Source organism: Bufo gargarizans, chromosome 3 (genome assembly GCF_014858855.1).
Source record: "Bufo gargarizans isolate SCDJY-AF-19 chromosome 3, ASM1485885v1, whole genome shotgun sequence".
In the NCBI taxonomy this organism is placed as follows: domain Eukaryota; kingdom Metazoa; phylum Chordata; class Amphibia; order Anura; family Bufonidae; genus Bufo; species Bufo gargarizans.
Genome location: NC_058082.1, coordinates 280023939 through 280046633, shown reverse-complemented (window position 1 = coordinate 280046633; position 22695 = coordinate 280023939).

The following is a 22695-nucleotide window of genomic DNA, read 5'->3' as shown; positions in this document are numbered from 1 at the left end:
ATCTCTGAGCGATGAGATCCACTGTGGCTCTTGCCCCCGGGTGCCCAGCAAGGACAGTATCGTGGTGTTCCTTAAAAATCTTGTGTCTTAAAGTGAGAGGCACAAACAACCTCCCAGGAGGACAAAGATCAGGAGCCTCTGACTGGGCTACCTGAACCTCTGCCTCCAATTCAGGATAAAGAGCAGAGACCACCACACCTTCAGCCAAAATGGGACCGGGTCTTCAAAATTCCCACCTCCCGGAAAACAACGTGACAGGGCATCCGCCTTCACATTCTTAACCCCAGGGCGGAACGTGACAACAAAATTAAACCTGGAAAAGAACAAAGACCATCCTGCCTGTCTCGGGTTCAGACGCTTGGCTGACTCCAAGTAGGCCAGATTCTTATGGTCAGTAAACAGGGTAATAGGGTGTCTGGCTCCCCTGGCCAATGGCGCCATTCCTCAAAAGCCAACTTGATGGCCAACAACTCCCTATCTCCCACATCGTAATTTCTCTCTGCGGAGGAGAGTTTCTTTGAGAAAAAGGCACACGGTCGCCATTTGGCAGGAGAGGGACCCTGAGACAAGACCGCACCCACACCCACCTCAGAAGCATCAACCTCAACTATGAAGGGTAGAGAAATATCAGGTTGTACCAAGATAGGAGCGGAAGAAAAACTCTCCTTGATATTAGAAAAGGCCTTACGCGCCTCTACCGACCAGGAGGAAAAATCTACCCCCTTTCTAGTCATATCAGTAAGTGGTTTAACAACAGAGGAATAATTCAAATTAAACTTCCTGTAATAATTGGCAAAGCCCAAAAAACGCATCAGCGCCTTCTGATTCTCAGGAAGCTCCCACTCAAGCACAGCGCGGACCTTCTCGGGGTCCATGCGAAAACCAGAAGCGGAGAGAAGAAACCCCAGAAATTGAATTTCTGGAACCGCAAACACACATTTTTCCAGTTTAGCGTACAATTTATTCTCCCGCAGGATGAGCAAGACTTGACGTAAGTGTTCCTTATGTGTTTTGAAATCAGGAGAAAAAATCTAAATGTCATCTAGATACACTAATACAAATTTCCCCATTAAATGATAAAAAATGCTGTTCACAAAATGCTGAAAGACGGCTGGAGCATTCATCAAACCAAAAGGCATAACCAAATTCTCAAAATGGCCCTCAGGGGTATTGAAGGCCGTCTTCCATTCGTCTCCTTCTCTGACCCTGACCAGGTTGTATGCCCCTCTTAGATCCAACTTGGAAAAAACTTTAGCCCCAACAATCTGGTTAAACAGGTCCGGGATCAGAGGAAGCGGATAAGGGTCACGAATTGTGATACTGTTCAGCTCCCTGAAATCCAGACATGGTCTTAAAGAACCATCTTTTTTCTTAACAAAGAAAAAAACAGCGGCAACAGGTGACTTCGAGGGTCGTATGTGTCTTTTTCTCAGACTCTCAGAGATATAAGCACGCATAGCGACCCTTTCAGGTTGGGAGAGATTGTATAAACGGGATTTAGGCAGCTTGGCGCCTGGGGTGAGATTAATAGGGCAATCGTACTCCCTGTGCGGGGGCAAGTCCTGAACACCACTCTCAGAGAAGACATCCGAAAATTCAGAGAGAAAAGATGGTACAGTCTTAGTAGAAACCTCAGATACAGATGTCGTGAGGCAATTCTCTCTGCAAAAGTCACTCCAACAATTTATTTGCCTCGCTTGCCAATCAATGGTGGGGTTATGTTTGGTGAGCCAGGGTAACCCCAACACTAGAGGAGTAGGCAACCCGCTAAGGACGAAACATGACACATCCTCAACATGAGCATCACTCACAATCAAACGGATATTGTGAACTATGCCCTTTAACGATTTCTGAGAAAGTGGAACAGAATCAATAGCAAAAACAGGTATAACCTTTCCCAAAGTGCATACCTGGAAACCATGAGTTATAGCAAATTGACTATCAATGAGATTGACAGCTGCTCCACTATCTACAAAAATCTCACAAAAAATGTTCTTGCTCTCTAGCGCCACCCTGGCAGGTAGGACAAAACGGGAACTACAAGCAAACGGAAAACCTTCAATTTCTGCATCAACCTTGCCAATAGTAACAGATGGAACGTTTTTAGAGGATTTCTTTCTTTTTGCTACTTTATTACTCTAAAAAAAACTGCCTGAATCTCCTAGAGGGACAAACATTTGCCAAATTATTTATACCCCCACAACAGAAACAAACCTTCCCATGAGGGCTGAATCTTCTATTGTCAGAGGTAATCAAACCCAGCTGCATGGGCTCTTGCTCAGAAGGGATTGAGAGCGACTGAGACCCCTGTGCACTGAATGAGACCGCCGCACTGTCCTGGGACTGAGTATGACAGGGAGGAGTGATCTCTCCTCTCTCTCTAAGACGCCTGTCAATACAAACGGCCCGAGACATGGCAGAGTCCAAGGAGGTAGGTCTCTCATGAAAGGCAAATGCATCTTTCAATCCCTCTGAAAGACCATGGCAAAATTGACTTTGGAGTGCAGCATCATTCAAACCAGTATCAGCTGCCCATCTCCGAAATTCTGAACAGTATATCTCTGCGGACTGTTTACCCTGGCATAAAAGACGTAGTCTAGACTCAGCCAAAGCAATACGGTCCGGATCATCATATATCTGACCCAGGGCTAAAAATAATTAATCCACTGAACGGAGGGGCCGTGCCCCCACCAGCAGTGAAAAGGCCCAGGACTGAGCGTTATCCCTGAGCAGCGATATGATGATCCCCACCCTCCGCTCCTCATCACCAGAGGAATGGGGAAGTAGGCGAAAATGGAGTTTGCAAGCCTCTCTAAAACGAACAAAATTCTCACTACCCCCGGAGAACGTATCCGGAAGCGAGATTTTAGGCTCAGAACAAACTCCATGAACGTAAGCAGAAACGGTCACCTCAAACTGAGAGACAGTTTTCCGGAGATCTTCTACCTCCAGTGAAAGACCCTGCATGCGGTCAATCAAGGTTGAAACCGGATTCATGCTTAAGACGGTTTTGGCGGTTTATAATGTCACGGAAGGTGTACAGGAAACTAGAAGACACAAAATGAATATCCGACTAACTGGATCCAAAACTAAGGAACAAAAGGGAGAGCCCTGCATCAGACCTGGCACTCTCCCTGACTGCTCAGCCTATGCGAAAATCCCAATGGTAGATGATCGCATATCCTCGTACCTCGACTGTATAACACCTGAACACCCTATAATAGTGAGGGGACACGACCACCGGCTCCCTACACTTGATACGGAGGGAGTCAGGGTCACCTGGGATCCAGCAAACAGAAAAACACAAATGAATGAACAAAACTTATCTGTAGAAGACTCAGAAGTAGGATCAGCATGCACACACTCCAGGAAGGAATATAAACCGCAAAGTGAAGCAGTCTGGGAAGGGATTTAAAGGGATGCAATCAGTGCAACTACATGACAGCTGAGAAAGGCTAACGAGATGAGAAAATGAAAGCAAAACAAAAGGAAGCTCAAGGAGGAGGTTCTGAAAGACATCTGACAGAGCTTCTCAGATGTCTGGTGGTGACACATCTTTACTGGACGGCCACTCCTAGGGGGGGTTGCAGCAGTGCTGAACTTTCTCCATTTATAAACAATTTGTCTTAACGTGGACTGATGAACAGCAAGGCTTTTGGAGATTCTTTTATAACCCTTTCCAGCTTTATGCAAGTCAACAATTCTTAATAGTAGGTCTTTTGTGTGAGGCATCATTCACATCAGGCAATGCTTCTTGTGAAAAGCAAACCCAGAACTGGTGTGTATTTTTTATAGGGCAGGGCAGCTGTAACCAACACCTCCAATCTCTTCTTATTGATTGGACTCCAGTTGGCTGACACCTCATCTCACTAGGATTAGTAGAACTACAGGTAACAGTACACTGCTGCCCATTTACCATGTGCTTTTAATTAGATAGATTGTACAGCTGTATCCTACCTTGCCCATATTGCAGGCTGACAGCCTGGGAGAGGAATGTATAGGATATAGCTGGGTGCTACTTTGCCCAGATTGTAGACTGTAAGCCCAGGAGAGGCATGTTAGAGTAGGCCCCATCTGATTAGAAGCCACCTTATCGTTTGGTAGATGGTCTCGACATATGTTTGATTAATTATATGCGCAAAGAGCTTCTAGCTACTTTTGCAGTAAGTATGGCCACCAAGCCGCTATTTTTATTCAATATTTACGTATATCTTTGTGCAATTGACTAGCAGTGTGCTGTTACCTGTAGTTCTACTTATCCCATTGTGTTTCAGCCATGTTAGCGTGCACCTGCATTCTCAAATTTACTTATTATGGAGGTGCTGGTTCGTTTGTTTTTCTTACCTCACCTCACTTGGAGATGTCATTAGTCTAGGGGTTCACATACTTTTTACACCTGTACTGTGAATGTTTACATGGTATGTTCATTAAAAACATCGTCACATTTAATTCTTTGTGTGTTATTAATTTAAGCAGACTGTGATTGTCTATTGTTGTGACTTAGATGAAGATCAAATCACATTTTATGACCAATTTGTGCAGAAATCCATATCATTCTAAAGGGTTCACATACTTTTTCTTGCAACTGTAGAAAATGCCTATTCTTATCCGCAGACAAGAATAGGACATGCTCTATATTTTTTGCGGGGTCGCGGAATGGAACAACAGATGCAGACCCAATTATATGATCGTGTGAATGAGCCCTTACAATGATTTTGACGATGCAGGGAGAGAAGGAAAATCCTGAGCGCACATGTATCAAAATGCAATAATTTCTCCACCATGCAAAAAAAATCATAAGTACTCTATTTCCCATCCTTAGAAAACATGGTAGACGGGGCGTGGCTTGCAGCCAAGGAGTGTAGGCGGCCATCCGGACAGCTCCTGGAAGAATTACAATAATCCATGGCCTTCCTCCTCTACAAACCCACCAAAAGTCCATACACAGCTCATGCTAGGTGCTTAAAAGTGCAGGGATCATTTTGAGCCAAGTCTAATCCTTCCAGACCCGCCGCGGCTGGTGAAGAGGAGAAGCTGCGGCCTAGAGTTTCGGTGATCACGTCACCTCAGATCAGCAAACGCCTTCCAGGAGACCCCCAGTTGCGTTTAACAACACCCGGAGAGCTTATTGAGACACAAAGAGGTCCAGCGACACCCTGAGAAATAAGCTGAACAACAATCTTACAGCCTTCAACTCCAGAGTTGCCGCGGCCATTTAGACGAGCTCTGCGAGGTCTAGCATTCAGCTGGACGGTGAGAATTCAGCATACACTCTCTGTCTCAAAGTACCTTTCTAAGTTGCGCTTTCATTTAGAATCATCATATATAAAAATCCCCCTGGACACTGCACTTAAATGGCCACAGACCCAATTTTTTCAGATCGTTTGTACTGACCGCTAACTTTCTTTCAATTCTGCAAACAGTATTTACAAGGATGTAATTCCACCCTTAATCACATCTGGGGTTACCCACCAAACACTATGAAGTAAAACACTCCAGAGACGAAGAAGTGTATTAAGCTACATCAGGGGTATCGTATCACAGCCACTTTTGGTGAAGGTCGGCAGATATAAAGGCTTAAGCCAAGATCCACACAAACAACAAAGGAGATCATCCTTATCGCAGTCCGACTTAGACGGTTACGTGATGAAAAAAACACAGTCTACTTCGGGGGCACCATCCTCTACCCCCAAAAGCTCAACACATCGTGAGAAAGAGAGCGAAGATGAGGACTCTGTTGATATATTCTCTGACTTACCCATTTCCAGATGCTTTATATCTCAAGCACTGTCTAAAGCTTTAAACCCTGTCTTAGAGGAACTGTCCGAAATTAAAAAGGAGATGAAACAGATTGGACAAAGGGTCGAAGCTCTCGAGTCAACACAGTCAGCATTAACTGTCTATACAAAGGAAAATACAAACGCACTTGAAACATACCAACAGCATATTAACTATCTTTATGACTACATTGAAGACTAAGACAATAGATGGAGACATAATAACATACGTCTAAGAGGAATCTCTGAATCAGTGGCCATGGAAGCCATCCCAAGAGCAGTAGTTGAAATATGCCAATCGCTGTTAGGAGAATACTACCCAGATCCCTTCATCATTGAAAGAGCTCACCGCGCCTTATGCCCTAAGCCAAAACCTAATGAGCCACCAAGAGATGTTATCTGTAAAGTATTGAACTTCGCACAAAATGAGCAAGTGATGAAGAAAGCCAGAGATTGTGATAAAATAGAATACGAAGGCTCGACCATTCTGCTATTTCAAGATCTTTCCCCTGCAACTCTAAACAAGAGACGTTCTCTCAAGCTTCTGAAAGACTACCTGAGACAAAAGCGTATAGCCTTTCGCTGGCTGTTCACCTTTATAATGCTAATTTCTGGAAAGGATAAGAAATTTATAATCAGAACACCAAAAGACCTCCCAGACGTCTTTGCGGCACTAGAGATAGAAGATGTGGACATTCCAGATTGGACAGCTACAACAGACATAAGCATACCTTCTGAAATTTCCCCCTTGACTCCATGGGAAACTGTGGGGTATAGCAAAGCCCAAAGAACGAAGAAGAAGCAGGAGAAACTGACACCAAGGCGCATCATTCTAGAGGAAGATTGATGTTTGTTTGCCTCAATCTATTGATAGTGGCGGGGCTCCACCCTAGCTACTACACAACCTAGAGAGTCAGTGTGATGGCACATTTATGGCTTTTCCCTACGGCCCTTTCATCTGTAATATCTCGAGATCACCCATTTTTTGGTCTCGGCCGCGGGGCATGTATGCCATCAGATACTGGCTACACACTTCATGGCAAGTTTGAGGCTTCTTAGTAGCAATGTTAACTTAACGCTGCTTTGAACTCTCACTCTATATTTAGCTCATAACACTTATTTTGCACTCCAATTCATATAAGTGTTATCCCTGTGCGCATTGTAAAACGTTAAAAATAATCTTTATAATCACCTGTCCTTTCTGCCCAAGGGGCGTTCTTTGTGCCGCATTTGTGCCCAGCCGCGTCCCAACTGCCGGATCCTTAGACACGCCCATCTCATTAGTATTCACTTGGCGCAATGTGATCCCGGCGAGAGAGGGTGACGGGCGCATGCGCAGGATCTCCGAATGTCGGGGACAGGAAAATACCACCCAGCAAAGTGAATACTAATGAGATGGGCATGTCTAAGGATCCGGCAGTTGGGACGCGGCTGGGCACAAATGCGGCACAAAGAACGCCCCTTGGGCAGAAAGGACAGGTGATTATAAAGATTATTTTTAACGTTTTACAATGCGCACAGGGATAATACTTATATGAATTGGAAACTTATTATAAGACCTAGGGGGGCATATAAAGAGCTAATTATGCTCAGAAGGCCTGTCAGTGTCCCTTTAAAGGTTCTCTAAAATGGAGGATTGTTTTACACTGTTTACTAATATATTCTCTTTCTATCTCTGTAGTCTTTCCATCCCCCCCTTTTCCTTCCCTCTTATTCAATGTCTCCAAGCTTCGGACGTTTGCGTCTCTTGGTCATCAGGCGCGACCTCCTGGGGGTATGTACACGTGCTATTTCCACTTCATTTTTCTCATCATGGCAGGAATTAATATAGCTACATACAATGTGAGAGGTTCTAAGACCCCGGCAAAGAGATGTCAGATACTACATCACTTTCACATAGAGAAAATTCAGGTGTTATTTGCACAAGAAACTTATTTTAAACATAGTAGGATCCCGAATCTGACGACATCCTATTATAACTTATGGTTCCATAGCTCCTCGGCACACTCCAATAGGTCTGGTGTAAGCATAGGATTCCACAAGCAAATTGATTTTTCACTAGTGGGAATAAGGGCAGATAATGAAGGGAGATTCCTTATGGTAAAAGGAACGATAAACTCTCAATTGTCCACATTTGCCAACCTCTATGGACCCAATGTAGCCCACAAACAATGGTTTGCCTGAATATGGCAACAGCTTGAGGAGTTTAGGGAAGGACTGTTGATAATAGCAGGAGACTTTAATGTATCCCTGAACCCACTATTAGATACTTCAACAGGTAGATAAAATATTCCCAAGAATACACTAAACTGTATAAAGAAACTCATTCATAAAAGCACTCTGATAGACTCTTGGCGCACACTTAATCCTAATGAGAGAGATTATTCCTTCTTTTCATCTCCACATAACTCTTACCATTGGCTAGATTATATTCTATTTCCGTCCTCTCAGATACACTTATATACAGAGGCTAAGATTGGCACAATGGTCTATTCTGACCATTTACCAGTATTTCTTACCTTCCTCACACCCGGGTTCCCCCCTAAGACATTCACCTGGAAGCTAAATGAAACCATTTTAGATAATCCTCAGCTAAAGGAGAGAGTAGAGAACAAACTAAAATAATACTTCTCCATCAACACGTCACCTGACATTTTTCCTCATATAGTTTGGGAAGCTCACAAATCAGTCGTACGTGGGGAATTCATATCTCTAGCCTCCCACTTAAATAAAGAAAGATGAGTTAAAATATTAGCTCTATATGACAAAATATTAAAGATGGAAGCGGTACACAAATGCACACAAAACAAACAACGCCTCTTGGAACTGTCTATGGCCAGGACTGAACTCAAAGAGATTCTAAACACCCAATCTGCAAAACTATACCTATCCTTTTTGCTCACAGTAATAAACTAACTAAATTTATGTTAGCCATCTTAAGACAGCAGAAACGTAAATCAAGAATCCCGGCCATCCTAAACGAAGATAGAATACTACTAAGAGATGACCCAGCCATTGCAGCAGCATTCCAGAGCTTTTACTCAAAACTATATAATATAGATATGAATGACTTGAACGATACTAGAGAGAAAAAGCAACAGATCACTAAAGATTTCTTGGAAAACTTACAGCTCCCGTCATTAGAAGCAGCCCAAGCATCACACATATGCAAACCTCACAAGAGATTTTGGACTCCCTAAAGCAAATGGCTAAAGGGAAGTCCCCTGGACCCCATAGCCTTCCACTTCTGTATTATACTACCGTTAAAGAGATTTTGACCCCTTATTTATTGCAGGTCTTCAACACAGCTTTGGCCGGTAATTCTTTCCCTCCTCAGGCATTAAATGCACACATCAGTTTGATATACAAACCACAGGAAGATCCTACCTTATGCTCAAGCTACAGACCCATATCCCTGCTAAACATAGATATAAAAATATTTGCCAGAATCCTGTCCTCTAGGATAAAGCCCCTTTCAGACAGTCTAATACCCCTGACCAGACATGTTTCATACCTGGCCGTGAAGGCAAAGACAATACATATACAATTCTAAATGCTATTGCTCTGACAAAGAGAAGGAAAGCCCCCATAGTCTTACTAGGAACAGACACCGGGAAGGCCTTTGACAGAGTGGCTTGGTCCTTCATAGGGCAGGTGCTAACTAAGTTTGGCTTCCCAGACTCATTCATATGTGCAATATTCTCTATGTACGAATGCCCTAGTGCAAATATTAAAGTTAATGACGTCCTCTCCCCATTGGTGAACATTAATAATTGTACCAGACAAGAATGCCCCTCTCCCCAATCCTCTTCATACTCACAATTGAACCTCTTCTACAACACATCAGACAATCTCAGGAGATGAGAGGTCTAAGGTGTGGTGACCTAGAACTTAAAGGATAACTGTCACATTTAGACCCTAATTTCAATTTTCATATATGTACTTACTAATAACATGATATTCCAGAATCAGTTACTATTAGACTGACTTACCCCATATTTAATAAGATTCAGCCCTTAGCAACCAGTCTGCATAAAACTGCAATTTCACTATTCAGTTAAGATGGCTGCCACTGCCCTCACCCTGAGGCTAATCCCGCCTGCCCTCATTGCCCACAATACATTGAGCTCCTCACATGCACTAGCCAGTAACAATAGCCCCCAAAAAGTGTCAGTAACCAGAGCCCTCCCCCCCTAAAGGGTTAATATCCTGCAGCACAAAGGGGTCCTCTTACCACATGTTGCTTTCATTTATACACTGAGCAGATGTCAGATCTCCCTTCCCTGTTGTGCGCTGCTCCAACTCTGCATTCTCCAGCTCTGCTGAGTGAGGGAGCGTCGGCCAAGAGCAGGGACAGGGAGAAGTGCACACAGCCCAGGCACTGTTATCAGCTGCTGGGGAGGACCTGGCTTTAATCATTTACTTACAGTCCCTGGCTGTCAGTAATGTGAGCCTACAGTCCCTGGCTGTCAGTAATGTGACCATGCCTAGCAACCCTATTTTAAGCACAGGTAAAAGTAGGCAGTACAGGGAACAAAAATGTGGAATTAAGGGATAATTGAATACACAGTGAAAAGTTGAAATAGGGCCACCAAGGTGATATTAATCACCACAATCCAATACTCCCAAAAAATATATATACGGCAGTTATCCTTTAAACAAGCAGTTTATGTGGATGGTCTGTTACTGATAATCTCTAATCCCTTATAGGCTTTCCCATTCATAATCAAGACACTCGATACCTTCGGTCATATATCCAACTTTAAAATAAATGTTTCCAAATCCCAAGCTATGGGAATTAATATACCTCCCAAAACATTGAGGGACTTACGCGCAACTACTCCCTTTGAGTGGACATCCACACAAATAGTGTTTTTGGATATTAACATTCCCCCTGATCCGAACAAATTATTTGACCTTAACTACCTACCACTACGTAAATCCATCCCAGACATACTCCAATCCTGGACACCAACCTTTATTTAATGGCTTGGTTGACGGAACATATTTAACTCCTTAATTGTCCCGAAACTCAACTACCTGATGCAGGTGCTGCCTGTTAGGTTCAGTAAGATATGCTCCTCATACATTTGGGGCAAAGTAAAGCCTAGGATCTCTAACAAAATCCTCCTACTCCCTTTCATTAAAGGAGGAATAGGCTTTCCTTCAGCTAAAAGATATTACAGAGCAGTACACCTCGGAAGAATTGTTGATTGGATTAGAAGACCTGATCACAAACATTGGGTCCTACTAAGGAAAACCTAGCCAATATTCCGCTTAGAGCCCTCATTTTCTTTAGCCCTTCAGCAATAACACGGATAACAAAAGACAACTCACTTTTGGCAGCCACCTTAATGATCTGGAAAACTCCAGAAATCAGGGAGCTTTGTTCAGTGTTCTCCTCCCCTCTGTCTCTGGACCTCTGGGAACGAACACTCAATCCTACCACTACATCTGCGCCACTCGAGGGCACCATTAGAAGAATTACTAGATCAAAACAGGGCAGTTCTGGATCCAGCAGATATTATACATAAATTCCAATTAACATCCCTCAACCCCTTGCAGTATGCCTGCATTAGGTCCTTCATCAATAAGTTCCTAGCTCAGGATAGACCCGATCGTACACTCTCCTGGTTTGAGAGTTTCTATCCCAGACTTATTACCCACCCAAAATTATACCCGCAGTATGTCGGAAGTTACTTACCACAGAAACTCCTTACTTTGTAAAGGAATGGGAAAGAGATCTGGAGATTAGATTCTCAGACAGAGACTTCAAAACAATATTGGAAGCCCCCAAACTTACATCCAGATGTATTACAATTCAAGAGAATGCTTACAAAGTTCTATCCCGGTGGTATTTAACTCCATCTAGGCTGAGCATGATGTACAAATCCTCCTCAGAGCTATGCTGGAGATGCACTTCTACTAGGGGTAGCTTCCTTCATGTATGGTGGTCATGCCCTTTATTTACTGACTTCTGGGAAAAGGTTTTTGAGAAAATCATTGATATTCTCAAACTGAACAAAACACGCCTTCCAGTCTGTCCCAAAATTGCTCTATTATCTCTACTACCAGAAGCTCTGACTGAAAGTCAAATGCTCCCCCCCTTATCTCACTCTGGTTAGAAAAGATTTGTAACCTCTCCAGATTGGAAGAGCTCTCACACTAGGAACAGAGAACACAAGTATAACATCATATGGACACCTTGGGTTACATGGAGGAACAACAACCTTCATACAACAGTCTAGGTCTACGTTTCATCCCCCCTTCCTGCTCTCTCTAGTTGTCTGCCTCATGACACCTTTACACTAAGGCTCAGGCCATTGTATAGGAGTATTCTTAGTTTCAGGGCATGTCCTGATAGAGGTTTTACCCAACTATAGGAGGTCTTTCCTTTCCTATTTTGGTCTTAGGTGTAAGGGCTCTTTCCACCCACAGAGACCAGAATGGAGACGCCTATAGACATCCCTCTTCTCTTCCTTCCCTCTTTCCCTGCGTTTTCATTTATCCCACTTTTTTTTTATTTTTTTTATCTCCTTTCGTTTTTCATTGTTGTCTTCTTAAAAGTTAATTTGATTGTTGTTCTACCTGCATATGGTTTCTGAACTCTAGGTGATTTAGTACTTCACCATCTGCTAGATCTTGGCTTGCTTGACACCATCTAGTTGTTTAACTAGGGACAAATCCTTTATAGATTATATTGTAGTACACAACTTAAATCTTACAGGACCAACTATTTTTGACTGCTCTTACTTTATGCTCACCGGAGAACTGTTCCAGGACAGTAGTCAAGCTCATATGTCACCAGGTTATATTATACTATTTGTTTATGTATCACTAATTTGCTGATATGCAGTTTATAATAACCTTTTAATCACCTTTCAACAACTCTCAAGGTTGTTTATGTTCATGTACGTTTTTAAAAGAAAACGAAAGAAAACATGGTAGATACCCCTGAAAAAGTCTGTGTGTGAACAACGCATATTGGGGGTGATTTAACAAAACTAGTGCAGGGGAAAACTATTAAATTGCCCATAACAGCCAATCAGAGGAGCTCTGAAAACATAAAAGGTGGAATCTGATTGGTTGACTGTCCTTACTAATAGCCTCAGGAAAAAAAATGCTATGTGTCAACATGTTTTCACACCATTTACAAGTTTTTCATCACTTTTTATTCACTTGGTTGGTGTGACAAAATAAAAAAATTCAATGTGCAGGGTACTTTCTTATTACGGTACTCTGGATGCGGCCCTTTCCCTCTCTCTAACCACTCATCTGAAGGGCTAAGTGAACGGTCCCTGCGGGCGGGTGTCAGCTGTATAACACAGTCGGTACTCACTGTGTATGGAAGGCGCTCAGTTCCTGAGCCCACCCCATACATGCCCCACGCGCATATGATGTACATCATTCTGCATAAAAAAATTTAAGGGATTGTCTGGGAGTTGTCTGTGAATAATGGAGACGCACCATATGCATAGAAATAAAATGGCAGAGATTTTTTTTAATTAAGACCTCACACAAAGCTGCTTTACTTTTAGATGTATCTACAGAATTAACATAGTTGGTTGTGAGATTGTACCTGCCCTTTAAGTTCAATGGCTAATAAAAATTGTAAACCAACCATGTGCACCTCTCAGTAATTATGGTCATCAATGACAAAATGCAACATTCAAACTTACTCCTTTATAAACTACTCAACTTTACATTCCACTTAGATACTAGAAAGTACAATCAAGGGGCGTGGTTGGCCAAGCATGTGAGCGGCTTTGATATCCCGGCCATTTATCCTGATTTTAAACCGCTAAACAGCCTGAAAGATTGCTTACCCTGCTGAGCCCCTAGCTGAAAACAAGCAGGTACTTCTGGCTCCAGAATATTTGCAGAGATTCGCTGCTATGACGAGGAGAAAGGACGGAAGAGGCGCTGACAAGGAGTCACAAGATGGCGCCGGCTCCGTCACACCGCATCGCAGAGACCGCGCGGCTGCTGTACAGCGGTCAATATGCCAGATCAGCGACCCCTATCAGTATGAAACGGCTCAGAGATAGGGGTGAGCCCAGAGTACTGGAGCAAGGCATGGACTCTGAATGTGAGGGGGCAGAGGCTGTAGCTAGGAAGCATCGGTCCTCTGCCTCTAACAAATATGAAGTCCTACAGCCAAATGAGGCTGATACTGAATCGGAGGCCCAGGAATCTGAGTCTGAGGAGCCCACGCTTAAAGATGTCATGCAAGCAATCACTAAGTGTGGAAAATCGCTGAAAGCACTGACAATGCAAGTCAGGGCAATAAAAGAGGATGTTTCCATAGTTCACCAGGATTTTAGAAAGCTAGCTGAGCGTACGACTGCCCTGGAGGAGAGAATGGGTGATGTGGAGGATGATATCTTACCCCTCAAGAGAAATAACACAGCACATGAGAGCAAGTTGGAATTACTTGCGGCCAAACAAGACGATCTGGAGAACCGTCTTAGAAGGAACAATGTAAGATTGTTGGGAGTACCTGAAAAGGTGGAAGGGGGCAACCCAACAGAATTCTTTGAGTCCTGGATAAAAGACAAGTTTGGCGCTGAGACTCTAACTCAACATTTTGCGCTCAAACGTGCCCATAGGGTACCTACCCGACCATTACCTCCGGGTGCACCTCCATGACCTGTGCTTATGAAGGTACTCTATTGCAGAGATTGTGATATCATCCTAAGAAAGGCCAGAGAATTGCCAGAACTCTCCTTTAATGGCCACAAGGTGTCACTATTTCCTGACTACTCCATAGAAGTGCAGAAAAAAAGAGCAAAGTTTCTGGAAGTGAAATGTCGCTTGAGGGAATATGGAGTCTCCTAATCGATGATGTACCCAGCGAAGCTCAGGATAGTTGCCCTGGGATCCACCAGCTTTTTTGAGGATCCAAAGGAAACTTTAAGATGGCTGGACAGACACAACAGACAACAACGCGAAGATAGGCGGCCACCAGTTTGAAGCTGCACCGACATCTGCTTGCAAGTATATGGGTCCTAATTAGAGCCATTGTGTGCCTGGGGGTGTGCATGTATTGAAGCTAAATTAGATACTATATATGTTATGCTTTCTAAGTGTTCTTATCAAAGCGTACTTTATATTTATAATGGGCAATAGGGGTATTGCACTGTTTATTATATGTATACAAGCTGTAATTAATAACCGGGAGAGGAGCAGGAGGATGTGCTGCAAACATTTCAAGTAGGATTAATAGTACAGTTCTTGTTGTGGGTTGCTCTTGTTTTCTTTAGATCTCTAGTGGCCGGTTACCACCTCTCGCCATTCCGGGGAACTAGCTATCTAGCTACTGGCCTTGCGGACAGGCGGTTCGGTTTGGATCCCGAGGACCCCTAGCGGGGTGTATTTTGTCGGGGCCTGTCGGAAAGTCCAGCGCTTCTACATTTTTAGTTTAACTGTTATTAGCCTGCTTAAGACTCCGTTTTTGGGGATACTAGGGGATACTATCACATGATCTGCAGGTATGGGGAAGAGGTCTATACAGGAACTGAATAGGTTAGCTGTGATGATAAATAATGATGATAAATAACTATTGGTCACTAGTACTCCCTCAAAGGGGGAAGGGTGTAGTTTCACATATTTCAACCTTAGACGACCATGACTAAGCCAACAGGTTTCTTAAGCTGGAATGTCAGAGGACTTAAGGAGGCTAATAAAAGAAAGGCTATAATGGAGACTCTGAAACTTCACCAGCCCCTGGTATGCTGTCTGCAGGAAACGCATTTAACGTCGGACAAGACCCAGTTACTTAAACCTCAATGGGCAAGTCACTGCCTTCATGCCACTTACTCTACCTATGCATGGGGAGTTAGCATACTCATTCATACCTGACCTGTCGGGAGTGGGAGAAAGGTTGAGGGAGTTTTTTCACTATAATTTACCTACAGCATATAGGTTAATAGTGTGGGATACCATGAAGGCTGCTCATAGCGGAAGTCAATGCGAAGCGCAATGAAACTAGAGTAACCCTACAGAGGCTAATGGTAGGAGTGGAAAAGGCAAAGGCAGAGTATGTGAAACAACCTTCTCTAGAGAACGCAGTAAAATGGAAGGAAACGCAACAAGTTCTCAATGATTGTCATGGAACCATGAACCAGACGTACAACAAGAGATAAGTGGAAATAAGAAGGCTTTATTGGAAATCAAGCTGTGAGGCAAAAGTCCAAACGGATGGCTAAACCGAAGCAGGGTCTTGCGAAGCCGGAGGTCAGGAACCAGAAGGGTAGTCAGACGAAGCCTGGATCAGGAACCAGCAGGGTAGTCAGACGAAGCCTGGATCAGGAACCAGCAGGGTAGTCAGACGAAGCCAGGATCAGGAACCAGAAGCAGCAGCAGTCTTAGAAGCATGTGAACACAGGAGGACCAAGCAAGGAACTGAAGCCACAGACCTCCTATATATATGAGCTAGGCATCCAGCTCCTCCCAGTGGGAAGGAGAAGCTGCAGGGTGGGAGGCTACAAGAAACCCAGAAACCAAGATGGCCGCCAGCACATGTCAAACGAAGGAGAACAGCAAGAAGGTAAGACCATGACAGTACCTCCCCCTCAAGGGCCCCTCCTCCGCGGAGTAAAGAACGGTCTCTGAGGGAAGCGTGCGTGGAAGGCTCGGAGCAAGGCAGGAGCATGGACATCTGCGGAGGGAACCCAGGAACGCTCCTCTGGACCATAACCACGCCAATGGACCAAAAACTGCACCCGACCGCGGACCAGGCGTGAGTCCAGGATATTGCTCACCTCATACTCCTCATGATTGCCCACTTGGACCGGACGAGGCCGAGGAACCGAGGAAGTGAAACGATTACACACCAGTGGCCTCAACAGGGAGACATGAAACACGTTGGAGATCCGCATGCCAGGAGGAAGCGCAAGGGCATAGGCTACCGGGTTTACCCTGCGAAGCACTCGGAAGGGACCAACAAAGCGAGGCGCCAGCTTGGGAGTGGGCACTCGAAGGTTGAGGTTGCGGGTGGACAACCATACGCGGTCTCCGACCTGGTAGGAAGGAGCGGGCGCTCGTCTGCGATCAGCCTGGAGTCTCTGGCGCTGCGCAGAGACCTCAAGGGACCTCTGGATCTGTACCCAATAAGCATGTAGGACGGAAAGGTGATCCTCCACAGCCGGAATATCCTGGGGAGAGAATACCTCCAGTAACACGGCAGGTTGGAACCCATAATTGGCCATGAAGGGAGACGTCCCAGAGGAAGAGTTCACCGCCGTGTTCCTGGCAAACTCAGCCCAAGGCAGGAGGTCAACCCAATTGTCTTGGTGATCGGAGACATAGCAACGAAGGAATTGCTCCAAGGCCTGATTGGATCGTTCTGCGGCCCCATTGGACTGAGGGTGGTAGGCCGAGGAGAAAGAGAGATGAATCCCCAACTGGGAGCAAAAGGAGCGCCAGAACCTGGACACAAACTGACTCCCCCGATCCGACACAATCTCCTTGGGCAAACCGTGCAACCGGAAGACCTCCCTGGCAAAAATCGTGGCCAACTCTCGTGCAGAGGGTAACTTCTTGAGAGGAACACAGTGGCACATTTTGGAAAACCGATCCACAATCATGAGAATGACCGTATGGCCTCGGGATGCAGGGAGGTCCACAATGAAATCCATCCCCAGGTGTGACCATGGACGCTCCCCGGTGGCTATGGGTTGCAAAAGGCCCAACGGACGGTGCCGAGGGGATTTACTCTGGGCACAAACGGAGCATGCCGCTACATATGTGGCGATGTCGGAACGTAGAGAAGGCCACCAGAACAGACGTGAAACAGCCCATGACAGCTGATTCTTTCCAGGATGCCCCGCGGCCTTGGAGTTATGGTAGGTTCGCAACAACCGAGTGCGCAACTCCTCAGGCACAAAACATCTGCCGTTGGGTCTCCCAGAGGGAGCACCAGATTGAGCCGCCAAAATCTGCTCACCCAGGGGAGAGGTCAGGCTGGTGCGAATGGCGGCCAGGATCTGATTCGGAGGTATGACCGAAGTCGGAATCGACTCCTCCCCGGACAGCTCGGAGTACTGCCGTGATAAGGCATCCGCTCTGATGTTCTTGGAACCGGGTAGGTAGGAGACCACGTAATTAAAACGTGACAAGAACAGAGCCCATCTGGCCTGACGTGGTGTCAATCTCTTGGCCTCAGAGAGGTAGGTCAGATTCTTGTGGTCCGTCAGGATGAGAACCGGAACCACCGAGCCCTCGAGCAAGTGCCTCCATTCTTTAAGGGCCTGCACGATGGCCAATAACTCCCTGTCACCAATCTGATAGTTGCACTCCGCGGAAGACAGTTTCCGGGAGTAAAACCCACAAGGAAGCAGAGGACCCTCTGGTGTTCTACGCTGAGACAGAAGGGCGCCTACTCCCGTCTCAGACGCGTCCACCTCGAGGACAAAAGGCAACCCAGGGTTGGGATGCGACAGAATCGGAGCCGACACAAAGGCGGACTTTAGAGCCTCAAAAGCTCGGATGGCCTCGAGCGGCCAGACCTGGGGATTACTGCCCTTCCTGGTCAGATCCGTGAGAGGCTTGGCTAGCGTGGAAAAGTCCCTGATGAACTTCCGATAATAATTGGCGAAGCCCAAAAAGCGCTGCAGGGCACGAAGCCCACTGGGCTGGGGCCACTGTAAGACAGCCGAAACCTTCTCAGGATCCATGGAGAACCCCTCAGCGGAAATGATGTAACCTAAGAAGGTTACCTGGGATCGGTGAAATTCGCATTTCTCAAGCTTACCGAACAGCTTGTTCTCTCGTAACCGTTGCAACACTCGTCTGACATCCAGAATGTGGGCCTCCATGGATTCAGAATATACCAAGATGTCATCCAAATAGACCACCACACACTGCTGCAACAGGTCACGGAAAACATCGTTGATGAATTCCTGGAAGACTGCGGGCGCATTGCACAACCCAAAGGGCATAACCAAGGATTCATAATGACCGGTCCTGGTGTTAAACGCGGTCTTCCACTCATCGCCCGCCTTGATCCTTACCAGGTTATATGCCGCCCTCAGGTCGAGTTTGGTAAAGACCGTGGCCCCTTTGAGGCGATCGAACAGCTCGGAAATCAAGGGTATCGGGTAAGCGTTCTTGATCGTGATGCGATTGAGACCCCTGTAATCGATGCAAGGCCTCAACTCACCGCCCTTCTTTTTCACAAAGAAAAATCCAGCCCCTGCCGGGGACGAGGATTTGCGAATGTGTCCGCGTGAAAGCGCCTCCCTCACGTACTCCTCCATGGCCTCATTCTCCGCTACCGACAGTGGATAGACTTTGCCACGAGGAGGAACGGCACCAGATTGTAACTCTATGGCACAATCGTATGGGCGGTGCGGAGGTAGGGCAACCGCACGCACCTTATCGAATACATCCCGGGACTCCTCGTATTCAGGAGGCAACAGAGAGTCCGAGGAAGTACACAGCAACTTGACAGACCCATGGATGCAACTAGCCCCACACTGCGGTGACCACGAGAGGATCTCGGCCGATCTCCAATCGAAAGTCGGATTATGCTTCTGGAGCCAGGGGTACCCCAAGACCACCGAGTAGTGTGGAGACGAAATAACCTGGAGACAGACCGACTCTCTGTGAACGGCACCAATGGCCATCCCCACTGGAAGGGTCTCATGAGTCACGTGTGGCGGCAGAAGGGGTCTGCCGTCTATCGCCTCGAGAGCCAGTGGGGAACCTCGAGGCTGCAGAGGAATGGAATTGGCGGCAGCGAACACACTATCAATGAACAAACCACCAGCACCAGAGTCCACCAACGCCTGGGTCGTCACCGAGCCCCCGACCCAGGAGAGGACAACAGTAATCAGTGGTTTGTCAACACGGGAAACCGGGGACGAGGAGACTCCACCCAAGATCTGCCCCCGACAGGATCTCAGGTGCGAGCGTTTCCCGGACGGTTCGGGCATGCCAACCGAAAATGCCCACCGAGACCACAGTACATGCATCGGCCCTCGCGTCTCCGGAGTGCCCTCTCCCCCTCGGACAGGCGAGCAAACCCCAGCTGCATGGGTTCACCCCCAGACAAGTCATCCCCAGGAGGCGTGGGAGGAGAGGGAGGCACGGGTGGGACAGCAAACGTAGGCGCCAATCTGTTAGAAGACCTCCGCAGGCTCTCCTTAAAGGAAGGTCTCTCCCTGAGTCTGGTGTCAATCAAAATCAGGAAAGAAATAAGAGACTCGAGCTCCACTGGTAGGTCCTTAGCTGCAACCTCATCCTTCAAGGCATCCGAGAGACCATGAGAGAAAGCAGCGACCAGAGCCTCATTATTCCAGCCCACCTCTGCTGCCAGGGTACGAAACTCAATGGCGTATTCAGCTACGGATCGTGAACCCTGTCTGATGGACATAAGGAGCTTCGCAGCAGAGGCAGCACGAGCCGGCACATCGAATACCTTCCGAAGAGAAGCAACAAAACCGGAAAACTCGGCAACCACCGGATTGTTGTTCTCCCATAAAGGGCTGGCCCAGGCCAAGGCCTTGTCCGAGAGCAGCGAGATCAAGAAGCCCACCTTTGATCTCTCAGTAGGAAAGGCATGTGGCAGCAACTCGAAATAAATGCCCACCTGGTTAAGGAAACCTCGGCACTGAGTTGGCTCTCCCCCAAAGCGCTGTGGAAGGGGGGCAGAACCGGTCATACCCCGAAACACCGCAGGCGCAGCAACAGGTGTCGGGGTAGACTCTGGCGCAACAACCGGAGCGGCAGTAGGAGCGGGCCCAGGAGCGACAACCGACCCATCGGCAACGGAAGCTAAATGAGCCGTGCGTTCAAGCAGGGTTTGCAACGCCACAGCGAACCGACCCAACAGGTGATCCTGCTGATCAAGTCTGGCAACCAGCGTAGGTAGCGAGGATAGCCCTGTACCGTCAGAATTCATGGCTTGGTCCTAATGTCATGGAACCATGAACCAGACGTACAACAAGAGATAAGTGGAAATAAGAAGGCTTTATTGGAAATCAAGCTGTGAGGCAAAAGTCCAAACGGATGGCTAAACCGAAGCAGGGTCTTGCGAAGCCGGAGGTCAGGAACCAGAAGGGTAGTCAGACGAAGCCTGGATCAGGAACCAGCAGGGTAGTCAGACGAAGCCAGGATCAGGAACCAGAAGCAGCAGCAGTCTTAGAAGCATGTGAACACAGGAGGACCAAGCAAGGAACTGAAGCCACAGACCTCCTATATATATGAGCTAGGCATCCAGCTCCTCCCAGTGGGAAGGAGAAGCCGCAGGGTGGGAGGCTACAAGAAACCCAGAAACCAAGATGGCCGCCAGCACATGTCAAACGAAGGAGAACAGCAAGAAGGTAAGACCATGACAATGATGCTTGCTACGCAGTGCAAAGAATAGATGCTTTTTTCAAAAGCAGTCGTATTATGAGGACGGGGAGGTTATTGGCACTTATAGCTAAGGCCCAACATGCATCAGCATACATTTCTGCTCTCCGCAATGCAGCCGGGGTAATGTGCACAGCAACAGATCAAATCCTAGAGGTGATGCACAAGTTTTATTCTTCATTATATAAATCAAAGATAGATGTCGCAGATGCAGAGATTAAAGGGTTTATAGATAGATTGCAACTCCCTACACTAATCGAGGAGCAGCAAACTTTCTTAGATGCCCCTATGACTATAAAGGAAATGGAAGATGCCCTGGGGACTATGTCAAATAATAAGGCACTGGGTGGTGATGGGTTGCCGGTTGAAATATATAGGACTTATGCTTCTACACTATTGCCTCAAATGTTAGAGGTTTATAAGGAAGCGCAAAGACAGGGTACACTCCCTGGGTCTATGAATGAAGCTATTATTGTGGTTATCCCCAAACCAGGGAAAGATAGTGTGGAGGCAGAATCATATAGGCCCATATCCTTGCTACAGGTAGATGCTAAAGTTCTAGCTAAAATATTGGCAAATAGATTAAACTTAGTGATAACCTCACTTCATACATACTGATCAGGCAGGATTCATGCCTAATATGTCAACAGCTGTGAATATGTTTCAATGTTATTTCTCAATATTAAGGGGTGTCAGGTCCACTCCATTGAATGTGGCGGTTGCATCTCTTGATGCGGCCAAAGCATTTGACAGTGTGGAGTGGCAATATTTATTTCTAGTATTCCAGAGAATGGGTATAGGACCAGTATTCGTTCAATGGATAGTTAATGTATAATTCCCCCACAGCAAGAATTCAATTAAACGGCAGACTTTCTAAACCCTTTAAATTATTTAGAGGAACCAGGCAGGGATGTCCTCTGTCTCCGTTGCTGTTTGCAATGACTATAGAGCCCCTAGCACAAGCCTTAAGGGAGGCGGTGACAGTGAAGGGACTTAGGTATGGCTTATTAACGGAAAAGGTGGCGCTATATGCCGATGACCTTCTCCTGTTTTTGGATGACTGGAGTTCTTCTCTTCTAGAAGCCATGAACATTATAAATGGTTTTGGGAAGTTATCCGGTTTGACCATAAACTGGACAAAATCGCTATTGATGCCGCTATCTAACAACAATGGAGAAACCTCCTCAATGCATGCAGCAGATTTGCAAATAGTCTCCTCTTTTAAATACCTTGGCATACAAATCTCGAACAATGTGCAGGAATATGAGAAACTTAACCTCACACTGTTGATACATAGGTTTAGACAAAAAGTTCAGGCTTGGAATCCATTGCCCCTTACTATGATTGGGCGAACAAATCTACTCGAAATAATTTTCATGCCCCAACTTCTATATATGTTACATAATGCCCCAATTTGGATTCCTCTCCGATTTTTCTATACGGTGAATGCTATATTCAGAGACCTAATTTGGAAAAAGGGGATACCGCGTATAAAACGGTCTACTTTGTGTAGACCTAAAACCCAAGAAGATTTGAGTGTCCCAGACCCATGGATCTACTA